This window comes from Tursiops truncatus, chromosome 14 (genome assembly GCF_011762595.2).
Source record: "Tursiops truncatus isolate mTurTru1 chromosome 14, mTurTru1.mat.Y, whole genome shotgun sequence".
Taxonomy (NCBI): Eukaryota; Metazoa; Chordata; class Mammalia; order Artiodactyla; family Delphinidae; genus Tursiops; species Tursiops truncatus.
Window position 1 is genome coordinate 41,356,317 of NC_047047.1, and position 13,067 is coordinate 41,369,383.

Consider the following 13,067-nt stretch of genomic DNA (forward strand, 5'->3'; position numbering starts at 1 on the left):
ACCTATTTTTGAAAATGAATATTCAGATATTAATAATAATTCTGAATGGTATGCCTTAATTGTATTACTGATATTGTTACAGTGGTTAGATATGATGCTATAGCCTATCAGATTACACATTTATTATGCAAACTCTAGACCTGCCATTAACAATGTTGAAGGAGACATTCATCATTAAATGATAAAATCTGTTGACTTGAAATAAATAGTCTGCGAGACGTTTCTCCAGAAAAGATGGGTTTATTTGGCAGCAGCAGAGAATTGCAATTTGGGGTTTGCAACCATGGTGAGCCATGTGCAAATCCCTACAGGGCAAGGGAGGTGTAACCTTTTATAGAGAGGAATAGGGGGCTGGAAGGGCTATGGTAAACAGAGTCCACGGCTTTTCTTGGGCTGAGCTGTTGCCAGGAAAAGGAGTCTCTTTTTCCTGTTGGGATCTGCTATCATCAAAGTCTATACGAGCGCCCCCTTCTGGTCTTCTGACTTCATTTAATTGAGATTTCTGTTAATTTCTTACAAATGAAAGCCAAATGGTAGATTGGGACAGAATATTAGCATGTCGTCAAACTTCAATAAATGCCCAAGTCAAAATGAACCATATATATTTTTTAACATCTTTATTGGGGTATAATTGCTTTACAATGGTGTGTTAGTTTCTGCTTTATAACAAAGTGAATCAGTTATACATATGTTCCCATATCTCTTCCCTCTTGCGTCTCCCTCCCTCCCACCCTCCCTATCCCACCCCTCCAGGCGGTCACAAAGCACCGAGCCGATATCCCTGTGCCATGCGGCTGCTTCCCACTAGCTATCTACCTTACGTTTGTTAGTGTGTATATGTCCATGCCTCTCTCTCGCCCTGTCACAGCTCACCCTTCCCCCTCCCCATATCCTCAAGTCCGTTCTCCAGTAGGTCTGTGTCTTTATTCCTGTTTTACCCCTGGGTTCTTCATGACATTTTTTTTTTCTTAAATTCCATATATATGTGTTAGCATACGGTGAACCATATTTTAAATCTATATCTGCATTTATCTTCTGTATTTTATGTTTTGCTTACTCATTCCTGTTCTTTTTTTTTTGTAGAGGTACTTATTTTTAAATGACACATAATTACCGTTGAAGAGTTACATCCATTGTGGAAAATATTTTAATCTTTTAGGAGATTATCTAGGAAGTAAGCTGCAAGATTTACTGGAATTCTTTTTTTTTTTTTTTTTTTTTTTGCGGTACGTGGGCCTCTCACTGTTGTGGCCTCTCCCGTTGCGGAGCACAGGCTCCGGACACGCAGGCTCAGAGGCCATGGCTCATGGGCCTAGCTGCTCTGCGGCATGTGGGATCTTCCCGGACCGGGGCACGAACCCGTGTCCCCTGCGTTGGCAGGCGGACTCTCAACCACTGCGCCACCAGGGAAGCCCTGGAATTCTTATTTAAACTTTTCTTTGTTGAATTAAAATTGATTTTACTTACTTAAAGCCTTGTGAACATGTACTCTGATAAGTGTAGATTTTCTCGAATTTTTAAACATCTACTGACTTTTTTGCAGTGTATCATCTCTTTACAGTTTATTTTGTCTTCTTAGATGAGTTAACCATAACCCTAGCTGGCTGACTGAATGAGAAAGTAATTTTGAGAAAGTTAACTGTGTAATTCTTTTTACGATTTTATACTGATAAGGGTAAAACAAGATCGTTTTTATGAATTTAAACTGATTTTAATCAATATCCCAATTATACTTCATAATTCATCAATTCTCAAATTTTGTTTATGTGAGGAGAAAAAACTGTTTGGAACTAACTTTCTATCACAAATATCTATATAAACTAATTTTCAACTCCTCCTTAGTTGGAACCATGATTTCCATTTGGAGAAAATGTATATCCCTAATATGACCATTATTTTATATAAGCCCACAAAACCTAGAGGTGATAAAAAAGAAGAAAGAAAATACATACATATACAGCTTTTTTAAATTCAATTTTTTTTCTAGATAACCATTTTCAAAAAGTCTTCCTGTGTTCTGACACTAGCCAACTTCAATCAAAATGTGTCTTCATAAATTCATATGTCTTACTGTCTGTACACATCTGATTCAATATTGACCTTGAAAAATGATTTAAGAACACTACAATATGGCTAAACGACATAGTTATCAAATTGTTTAAAAGATAGCAATTGACTGTCAAATACTACTTATCTTCAAGTATGTCTCTTCATTTTTCATTGCTTTTGCATGGAAAGAGAACAAAAATATCACTGATATCAATATATCTATCATCTATATCTATATTATCTATTGATATATATATATACATAAATATAATACTTTACATATAGGTATACATGTATGTATATAAATAAAGAGGTATATATGTGTGTGTATATATAAAAGATAGATTAAAATATAGATATAAAACAATTATAATTTTGGTTTTCTACCTCCATTATTATTTTTAGCCACTTTCAAAAATTAAAAATTACCTTTCTTCTCCAGGCTTCCTTTTTTGACCATTAAACTGTTGAGTGCATGAACCTAAGAAAAACATAATTATAAGGAAAATACACTATACATATAATTAGAAAAAGAAATATATTAAAAAATCTGAAGTCTTTATACCTTTGTGTTTAGATCATTTATATTATGCCACATTTTATTCATTCTAAGAAGTTAAAAAAAATCTCCAAATCAGTTTGCATTTTGCAATCCCCTTTGATCAAATGGAAATCTTACTTGCCTGCACATGCACATTAAAACTTGTAAATGGGTGCCAGTGGATTGGAAGAAAATCTTTTTTTTTTTTTTTTTTTTTTTCTTTTTCTTTTTCTTTTTTTTTTGCGGTACGCGGGCCTCTCACTGTTGTGGCCTCTACCGTTGCGGAGCACAGGCTCAGGACGCGCAGGCTCAGCGGCCATGGCTCACGGGCCCAGCCGCTCCACGGCATGTGGGATCTTCCCGGACTGGGGCACGAACCCGTGTCCCCTGCATCGGCAGGCGGACTCTCAACCACTGCGCCACCAGGGAAAGCCCCCTTGGAAGAAAATCTTAAAGCCTATTGAAGTAAGGCCACATTATAAATGCTCTTGATGGCAGAAAGGACAATATTTCTGATAAAGCATGCACATTTATGATGCAGAGTTATAAAATGGTTCAGAAAAATTAGACATTGAAAGTGACAGTGTTTTAGTAATATCTTAATTATTTTTAAGTTTTATGTATGCATGAGAGTGATATATGATAAAAATGTAAATAAAAATAAGTCTAAGAGAACTCTTTAAATGTTTGCAAAGCAAAAATACTAAATGTGATGAAAGCTTTGTACCAAGGTTAAATTGTGTCAGTATATTTTATTCACTTATAAATAGTGTTCCATCTATTTACATCTAATTACAATTAATGGGGTCTTAGATTTAATGACATATAGTATTAACAGTATTTATTTATTTTTAAAGTTTCTTCTTTTCTACAGCCATTTTCTCTTAAAGCCCTGTTTTTTTATTTTTCAGCTTTATTGGGGTATAATTGACAAATAAATTGTAAGATATTTAAAGTATACATCACGGTGACTTGATATGCATATACATTTTGTAAAGATTCCTCCCATCCAGTTAATTAATACATCTATCACTTCACATATTTATCTCTTTTTTTTTTTTTTTTTTTGCAAGTAGATTTAAGTTCTAATCTCTTAGCAAATTTCGGTTATACTATACAGTGTTATCAACATATTCACAGCCCTTATTTAAATGAAGGAATCTATACAGATTGCCAACAAACACATGAAAGGATGCTCAACATCACTAATCATTAGAGAAATGCAAATCAAAACTACAATAAGCTATCACCTCACACCAGTCAGACTGACCATTGTAAAAAATCTACAAACAATAAATGTGGAGAGGATGTGGAAACAAGGGAACCCTCTTGCACTGTTGGTGGGAATGTAAATTGATACAGCCACTATGGAGAACAGTATGGAAGTTCCTTAAAAAACTAAAAATAGAGCTACCATATGACCCAGCAATCCCACTACTGGGCATATACCCTGAGAAAACCATAATTCAAAAAGAGTCGTGTACCACAGTGTTCACTGCAGCACTATTTACAATAGCCAGGACATGGAAGCACCCTAAGTGTCCATCAACAGATGAATGGATGAAGAAGATGTGGCACAATATACAATGGAATATTACTCAGCCATAAAAAGAAATGAAATTGAGTTATTTGTAGTGAGGTGGATGGACCTAGAGTCTGTCATACAGAGTGAAGTAAGTCAGAGAAAAACAAATACCATATGCTAACACATATATATGGAATCTAGAAAAAAAATGGTTCTGATGAACCTAGGGGCAAGACAGGAATAAAGACACATATGTAGAGAGTGGACTTGAGGACACAGGAAGGGGGGAGCTTTGGCCGGGATGAAGTTATAGACTAGCATTGACATATATACACTACCAAATGTAAAATAGATAGCTAGTGGGAAGCAGCTGCATAGCACAGGGAAATCAGTTCAGTGCTTTGTGACCCCCTAGAGGGATGGGATAGGGAGGGTGAGAGGGAGACTCAAGAGGGAGGGGATATGGGGATATATGTATGCATATAGCTGATTCACTTTTTTATACAACATTGTAAAGCAACTATACTCCAATAAAGATGTTAAAAATAAATAAATAAATAAAGGAAGGAAGAAAGGAATTGAAGGTCAGCATCATGGAGTAACTTGCTCATAGCTGCACAGTTACTAATTTGGTGTATTAGTTTCTTTTTGTCGCTTATTCACACAAACTTAGTGTCTTGAAACAACACCAATTTATTGTCTTGCAGGTCAGGAAATCAGAAGTCCATAATCAGTCTTACTGGGCTAAAATCAAGATGTCCACAGGGTTGTTTTTCTTTCTGGTATCATTTTCTAAGGAATAATCCATTTCCTTGCATTTCCCAGTTTTTATAAGTATCCACATTTCTTGGCCCCCTTCCATCTTCAAAACCTGTAGTCGCTGATTGAGCCTTTCTCATATCACATCATTCTGACACTCTTCAGACTCCCTGTTTCACTTATAAGGTCCCTGTTATTACATTGAGCCCATCCAGAGAATTCAGGCTAATCTCCTTGTCATACAGTAAGATGATCAGCAACCTCAATCCCATCTCCTACCTTTATTCTCCTTTGACTTGTAGCATAACATATTCACAGATTCTGGGGATTAGGATTGAACTTCATTGGGGGCCATTTTTCTCTCTGCTACAGGTCATGAAGAAGGATTTAGAAATGCGTTTGACTACAAAGCCAATGCTCTTTTTCACTGTGCCATATCACTTATTAAGAGGTCAATGTGTGAAGTTTTCCTTTGGGAATGTGTGCATGTTATATCACTCTGGGATGGATAAAGCATGGCCAGTTGTTTACTACAATTTTGAGCAGGAATAAAGGGTGAGAGACCTGGCACTACATCTGTTAATTGATAATGGACATCAAGGGTAACAGATCTGTAGCCCTTGATTGTAGAACATTAGTTTCTTCTAGCACAGCATCCAAAGTGTCAGGTAAAAGCAGAATGCAATTCCGGTAGCCAACTGGTAATGGGAGGGGGGAGTGAGAAAGGGATATTCCAACAGATAGGTTAGGTACAGAGCTTGAGAACAATAGCTAGAAACATATACAATTGAATAACGTGGGAACTAGGGTCACTGACCTGCTGTACAATCGAAAAGCCACCTGTAACTTAGAGTCAGCCCTCTATATCTGAGGTTTTGAATCCCTGGTTTCACCCAACCACAGATCATGTTGTACTGTAGTATTTCCTACTGAAAAAAAAAAAAAATCCACGTACAAGTGGAGGTGTGCAGTTCAAACCCATGTTGTTCGAGGGTCAACTGTACTTAGAAGTATGGGCAAGTAAACAAGACTCCCACCATCTATGGAACTGGGCTCCTGTAACCTGCTAGGGTATAGGGCAGGTTCTGAGCCATAGGACTTGAAAGAACAACAGATTTCAACTCCAAATTTACAAAAAAGAGTCAGGAGTGCTAGGGAAATAATCAGACATCAGAAACAGTAACCAAGGCTGAAGAGCAGATGAAAGCTGGAACAATTATGAGTGGCTGTTGGCATGAGGCTTGGACTTGTGTTTGAGGAAGAAATCCAGTTATCAGAATTAAGATACAGATTAGGGTCAGATGATATGTAAGAATGATGGTGCTCATTCAAGCTATGGAGCAAGGACTGTTCAACACTTTCTGATTCATATCAGGACTGGCCTTGGGAGTTGAGATGTGTTTGAGTGCAGAGGGAGAGATAAACATAGCTCTGGGGAGCAAGAAGGTTGCAGATGCTGGGATTAAATCTCTCTCTTTCCCTCCCACTACCATTTCTTTTTCTCTCTGCCTTCTCTAATCTTTTTATATCTTGCTTTGATTCTAGGCTCTCTGAAATTTGTTCATCCATTCCACAAATGCTAGCTGACTATCTATCTACTGTGTTCAAGTACTCTGTTAGTTGTTGGGAATACAACAATGAAGAAAATGTAGTCCTACCAGCTGTAAAATATCGTTGCCTGCTATTTGGTTTATTTTTCCTTCAAATACACAAGGCAACTATTGCTGTTAGTTTTTTTAGAAACTCCATCAACTTCTTACTGCTTTTTTCGATTCTTGTGTATCTATAATATATTAAAATAGGTGCCGTTTGGATTAAAATTATTATTTTGTTTTATTTAAAGGATAAATAACTGTAGGGACAAAAATCATAATTCACTCTCCTGCACTCAAGGGGCTAAAATCTCTCCTTTGTTACTTGATTTCCATCTCGTTTATGTAAAACTTCACACACACACACACACACACACACACACACACACACACAAATGCCTTTGTTGGGTGTAACAGCATTTTATTTAATTTTATTCTTTTTAAAAAAATTTTGAATTTAATTTATTTTTCATACAGCAGGTACTTATAAGTCATCAGTTTTATACTCATCAGTGTATACATGTCAATCCCAATCACCCAATTCATCACACCACCACCACCACCCCCTCCACTTTCCCCCCTTGGTGTCCATACGTTTGTTCTCTACATCTTTGTCTCAATTTCTGCCCTGCAAACCGGTTCATCTGTACCATTTTTCTAGGTTCCACATATATGCATTAATGTACGATATTTCTTTTTATCTTTCTGACTTACTTCACTCTGTATGACAGTCTCTAGATCCATCCACATCTCAACAAATGACCCAATTTAGTTCCTTTCTATGGCTGAGTAATATTCCATTGTATATATGTACCACATCTTCTTTATCCATTCATCTGTCAGTGGGCATTTAGGTTGCTTCCATAACCTGGCTGTTGTAAATAGTGCTGCAATGAACATTGGGGTGCATGTGTCTTTTTGAATTATGGTTTTCTCAGGGTATATGCCCAGTAGTGGGATTACTGGATCACATGGTAATTCTATTTTTAGTTTTTGAAGGAACCTCCATACTGTTCTCCATAGTGGCTGTATCAATTTACATTCCCACCAACAGTGCAAGAGGGTTCCCTTTTCTCCACACCCTCTCCAGCATTTATTGTTTGTTGATGATGCCCATTCTAACTGGTGTGAGGTGATACCTCATGGTAGTTTTAATTTGCATTTCTCTAATAATTAGTGATGTTGAGCAGGTTTTCATCTGCTTCTTGGCCATCTGTATATCTTCTTTGGAGAAATGTCTATTTAGGTCTTCTGCCCATTTTGGATTGGGTTGTTTGTTTTTTTAATATTGAGCTGCATGAGCTGTTTTTATAATTTGGAGATTAATCCTTTGTCCATTGATTCATTTGCAAATATTTTCTCCCTTCTGAGGGTTGTCTTTTCATCTTGTTTATGGTTTATTTTGCTGTGCAAAAGCTTTGAAGTTTCATAAGGTCCAGTTTGTTTGTTTTTATTTCCATTGCTCTAGGAGGTGGATCAAAAAAGATCTTGCTGTGATTTATGTCAAAGAGTGTTCTTCCTATGTTTTCCTCTAAGAGTGTTATAGTATCCGGTCTTACATTTAGGTTTCTAATCCATTTTGAGTTTATTTTTGTGTATGGTGTTAGGGAGTGTTCTAATTTCATTCTTTTACATGTATCTGTCCAGTTTTCTCAGCACCACTTATTGAAGAGACAGTCTTTTCTCCATTGTATGTCCTTGCCTCCTTTGTCATAGATTAGTTGACCATAGGTGCATGGGTTTATCTCTGGGCTTTCTATCTTGTTCCATTGATCTATGTTTCTGTTTTTGTGCCAGTACCATATTGTCTTGATTACTGTAGCTTTATAGTATAGTCTGAAGTCAGGGAGTCTGATTCCTCCAGCTCCATTTTTTTCCCTCAAAACTGCTTTGACTATTCAGGGTCTTTTGAGTCTCCATACAAATTTTAAGATTTTTTGTTCTAGTTCCATAAAAAATGCCATTGGTAATTTGATAGGGATTGCATTGAATCTGTAGATTGCTTTGGGTAGTATAGTCATTTTCACAATATTGATCCTTCCAATGCAAGAACATGGTATATCTCTCCATCTGTTGGTATCATCTTTAATTTCTTTCATCAGTGTCTCATAGTTTTTGCATGCAGGTCTTTGTCTCCTTCGGTAGGTTTATTCCTAGGTATTTTATTCTTTTTGTTGTAATGGTAAATGGGAGTGTTTCCTTAATTTCTCTTTCAGATTTTTCATCATTAGTGTATAGGAATGCAAGAGATTTCTGTGCATTAATTTTGTAGCCTGCAACTTTATCAAATTCATTGATTAGCTCTAGTAGTTTTCTGGTGGCATCTTTAGGATTCTGTATGTATAGTATCATGTCATCTGTGAACAGTGACAGTTTTGCTTCTTCTTTTCCAATTTGTATTCCTTTTATTTCTTTTTCTTCTTTGATTGCCATAGCTAGGACTTCCAAAACTATGTTGAATAATAGTGGTTAGAGTGGACATCCTTGTCTTGTTCCTGATCTTAGAGGAAATGCTTTCAGTTTTTCACCTTTGAGAATGATGTTTACTGTGGGTTTGTCGTATATGGCCTTTATTATGTTGGGGTAGGTTCCCTCTATGTCCACTTTCTGGAGAGTTTTTATCATAAATGTGTGTTGAATTTTGTCAAAAGCTTTTTCTGCATCTATTGAGATGATCATATGGTTTTTCTTCTTTAATTTGTTAATATGGTGTATCACATTGACTGATTTGCATATGTTAAAGAATCCTTGCCTCCCTGGGATTAATCCCACTTGATCATGGTGTATGATCCTTTTAATGTGTTGTTGGATTTCTGTTTGCTAGTATTTTGTTGCGGATTTTTGCAAATATATTCATCAGTGATATTGGTCTGTAATTTTCTTTTTTTGTAGTATCTTTGTCCGGTTTTGGTATCAGGGTGTTGGTCGCCTCATGGAATGAGTTAGGGAGTGTTCCTCCCTCTGCAATTTTTTGGAAGAGTTTGAGAAGGATGGGTGTTAGCTTTTCTCTAAATGTTTGATAGATTTCATGTGTGAAGCCATCTGGTCCTGGATTTTTGTTTGTTGGAAGACTGTTTTTTTTTTTTTTTTTTGCGGTACGCAGGCCTCTCACTGCAGTGGCCTCTCCCGTTGCGGAGCACAGGCTCTGGACACACAGGCTCAGCAGCCATGGCTCATAGGCCTAGCCACTCCACCGCATGTGGGATCTTCCTGGACCGGAGCACAAACCCGTGTCCCCTGCATTGGCAGGCGGACTCTCAACCACTGCGCCACCAGGGAAGCCCCTGTTGGAATACTTTTAATCAGAGTTTGAATTTCATTACTTGTGATTGATCTGTTCAGATTTTCTCTTTCTTCCTGGTTCAGTCTTGGAGCATTATACCTTTCTAAGAATTTGTCCACTTCTTCCAGGTTGTCCATTTTATTGGCATAGAGTTGCTTGTAGTAGTCTGTTAGGATGCTTTGTATTCCTGCGGTGTCTGTTGTAACTTCTCCATTTTCATTTGTAATTTTATTGATTTGAGTCCTCTCCCTCTTTTTCTTGATGAGTCTGGCTAATGGATTATCAATTTTGTTTATCTTTGCAAGGAACCAGCTTTTAGTTTTATTGATCTTCGCTACTGTTTTCTTTGTTTCTATTTCATTTATTTCTGCTCTGATCTTTATGATTTTTTTCCTTCTTCTAAATTTCTGTTTTCTTTTTTCTTCTTTCTCTAGTTCCTATAGGTGTAAGGTTAGAATGTTTATTTGAGATTTTTCTTGTTTCTTGAGGTAGGCTTGTATAGGTATAAACTTCCCTCTTAGAACTGCTTTGGCTGCATCCCATAGGTTTTGGATTGTCGTGTTTTCATTGGCATTTGTCTCTAAGTATTGTTTGCTTTCCTGTGTGATTTCTTCAGTGATCTCTTGGTTATTTAGTAACGTATTGTTTAGCCTCCATGTATTTGTGTGTTTTACGTTTTTTCCTCTGTAATTCATTTGTAATCTCATAGTGCTGTTGTCAGAAAAGATGCTTTATATGATTTCCATTTTCTTAAATTTACTGAGGCTTGATTTGTGACCCAAGATGTGATCTATCCTGGAGAATGTTCCGTGTGCACTTGAGAAGAAAGTGTAATCTGCTGTTTTTGGATGGAATGTCCTATAAATATCAATTAAATCTATCTGGTCTACTGTGTCATTTAAAGCTTCTCTTTCCTTATTTATTTTCATTTTGGATGATCTGTCCATTGGTGTAAGTGAGGTGTTAAAGTCCCCCAGTATTATTGTGTACTGCCGATTTCCTCTTTTATAGCTGTTAGCAGTTGCCTTATGTATTGAGGTGCTCCTATGTTGGGTGCATATATATTTATAATTGTTATATCTTCTTCTTGGATTGATCCCTTGATCATTATGTGGTGTTCTTCCTTGTCTCTTGTAACATTCTTTATTTTAAAGTCTATTTTATGTGATATGAGTATCGCTACTCCAGCTTACTTTTGATTTCCATTTGCATGGAATATCTTTTTCCATCCCTTCACTTTCAGTCTGTATGTGTCCCTAGGTCTGAAGTGGGTCTCTTTTAGACAGCATATATATGGGTCTTGTTTTTGTATCCATTCAGCAAGCCTGTGTCTTTTGGTTGGAGCATTTAATCCATTCACGTTTAAGGTAATTATTGATATGTATATTGCTATGACCATTTTCTTAATTGTTTTGGGTTTGTTTTTATAGGTCCTTTTCTTCTCTTGTGTTTCCCACTTAGAGAAGTTCCTTTAGCATTTGTCATAGAGTTGGTTTGGTGGTGCTGAATTCTCTTAGCTTTTGCTTATCTGTAAAGCTTTTGATTTCTCCATTGAATCTGAATGAGATCTTTGCTGGGTTGAGTAATCTTGGTTTTAGGTTCTTCCCTTACATCAATTTAAATATATGGTGCCACTCCCTTCTGGCTTGCTGAGTTTCTGCTGAGATATCAGCTGTTAACCTTATGGGATTTCCCTTGTATGTTATTTATCGTTTTTCGCTTGCTGTTTTCAATAATTTTTCTTTGTCTTTAATTTTTGCCAATTTGATTACTATGTGTTTCAGCGTGTTTCTCTGCAACACGCAGAGAAAATAGGGAGCAATAATGTATTAATAAAATTTCAGATTTTGTTTTCTCATTTACAGGGTTCTCCTCATATTACTTGAGATTGAAAATATTATCTAAGTGGATTTACTTTCTTAAGGTATCTTTCAATATCCTATCTGAACTCTAGAAGTTTGGGAGAGAAACCATCGTAGACCTTTTAAAAAATTTATTCTGAAATAATTTTAGACTTACAGAATAGTTACACACATAATAAAGGGAATTTCCATATGTATATTGTTCACCCAGCTTTCCCTAATGTTAATGTCTTAGAAACCATTTAAAACTATCAAAAGGAGAAATTAACTTTGATATAATCACATTAATCTACTGATCCTATTTGAATATTGCCATTTTTCCCATTATTGTGCTTTTTCTGACTCAGAATCCCATCCTGGACCTCACATTCTGTTTAGTTGTCATGATTTCTTCCTTCAGTCTAGGACAGTTCCTCATTTCCTCATTTTTTTTTTTTTTTTTTTTTTTTTTTTTTTTGTCTTTCATGACCTTGACACTTTTGAAGACTCTAGACCAATTATTTGTAGAATACCTCTCAATTCAGGCTTGTACAATATTTTCTCATAATTAGGTTATGCATTTTTGGCAAGAACACCACAGAAATGATATACCCTTCTCAGCACATCATTTCAGGAAGGCCATAAAGCCAATATGTCTTATTTCTGGTAGTATTAATCTTGATCACATGGTTAAGGTGGTGTCAGTTTTCTCCACTGTAAAGTTATAATTCTTCTTTTGTAATTGACAAGTTTCTCTTAAGGAGATACTTTAAGACTATCCAAATGTCCTGTTTCTCATAATACTTCTATCCAGTTATTTTATCATCCATGGATAATTCTTGCCTGCCACTATTACTGTGGTATTTGTCTAATGGTAAATTTCTATTTTGTTTATTTCTCCTACATTTGTTAATTGGAATTTCCTATTTAAAAAACAGCAATTTTCCTCCTGCATTTATGTAACTATCTATTTATTTTATTCATCCATTCATTTATACTAATATGGATAAATGCATATTTATTTTACTTTATTTCTTGTAATCCAATATTTTCATTGTTTATTTTGTTGCTAACTGTGTGCCAGCTTTAGCCATTGGCAGCTCCTTTGAGTTGGCCCCTGTGTTCTTTCAACATGCCCCCCATTTCTTTGTGTGTATGTACTTTTTTATTGCCAATTCAAGATGTTCCAGGGGCATGTTGTACATTTCTGTGCCCCATGTCTGACATCAGACATTTTCCAGGGAGACCTAGTTCCTTTTATTGGAGAATAGTATTGAGAAGCCAAGGTCTGGGCTTAGTAGTCCTTTTAGAGATTTTATTGTTGAGACTTCAAGTCAGAAACATGTGGTCCTTGATGTGAGTCATCTTCAGAATAATACTTTCCAGAATTAAAACCTTAGAAACTTTACAAAAACACTAAATGAGTGTGTGAATGTGACTCAGCGTGAGAAATTTACAGTGGCAAATAAAACTCAAA